Source organism: Neofelis nebulosa, chromosome 2 (assembly GCF_028018385.1).
Source record: "Neofelis nebulosa isolate mNeoNeb1 chromosome 2, mNeoNeb1.pri, whole genome shotgun sequence".
Taxonomy (NCBI): domain Eukaryota; kingdom Metazoa; phylum Chordata; class Mammalia; order Carnivora; family Felidae; genus Neofelis; species Neofelis nebulosa.
Genome location: NC_080783.1, coordinates 202,634,973 through 202,636,163, shown reverse-complemented (window position 1 = coordinate 202,636,163; position 1,191 = coordinate 202,634,973).

Sequence of the window (1,191 nt, the reverse complement as noted above, 5' to 3'; positions counted from 1 at the left end):
GTTCCTGCCTCGAAGTCCCAGTGCCTTGGCCTCTCCCCTTAGGCTCCCTGTGCAGGGACATGGCCCAGAGCCTGCCACCCTCACCAACCTCTTTAATTGCACCTGCTTCACCCATCCCTGGGTGTTTGGGCACGATGGTCCCAGAGGAAGCCCCGACCCCATCCCTGGACGTCCCCAGCTGCAAGGGCTCAGCCCCACAGTCACCCTCCTGTCCTCACCGGATACTGGATGTTGGTCCAGCAGGGGTGCTGAGAAGGATGAAGAGGAAGCCGTCCACTTCCTCCCCGCCGACCCCAGGCTGGGAAGGCAGGAAGGACGCACGACTGCTCCAACCACTTCTACCCTCCTGGGTCTGCGGTGGTGGTACTGGGAGCTATGAGGAGGGAAGGGAGACCCCGAGAAGCCCCCAAGGGCCTTGACCGTCTCTGCCTCTTCCTAGAAGACCTTGGCCAAGGGACGGGGAAGTGCTGGCTCAATTGGGTGATGGAGGGGGCTGTTCTTCTAGGTCCTGCCTTCTCTGGGCTGGGTTAAGAACTCAGACCCCCTGTCCTAGCTTCTTTGACTGAGAGGCCAGGTCTCTAGGCCTTGAGACCGGAGCTGGGGGAAATTAAGAGGAGTGCTGGTGGGCAAGGCGAATGCTGTGTCTCCCACTCTTTTCCCCTGCCTGGCCCACTGTGACCCCATCACACTGTCTGCCTCCCTAGAACACTCTCCCTGTACCACCCCCTAGCCTGGCTGACTCCTTCCCATTCTCCACACCTCAGGAAGGAGCATCCCTTCCTCCGAGCGGCCTGCCCTGTGCCCCTAAGTGGTTCAGGTTCCTCCCCGGTGCATCCTTCTACTTCCGTTCTTATCACTCAGTGTATCACCCTACCTGTCAAAATCTGCCACTGGACTGTGAGTTCTCTGAGGGCAGGTACCAAGGGGCTTGGCTCGTGTTTGTGCCCCACAGCTCAGCGCCAGACTGGACTCAGAGCAGGCTCTCGGAACCCATCAATTGAGGGGGGGGACAGACAGCTTTAAAGACCACACTCACAGTTAGTCTGGGCCCAGGGCTCCCTCTGGTGGCAGAGGGAGGCCTTACACCTGAGCCCTAGAACCTGAGCTGGGAGAAAAGTAGGGCGAGTACAGGGCAAAGAAGGCAGGTGAACAATTCCGCACCCCAGCCCCAAATATCGAGGTGCACAAAGA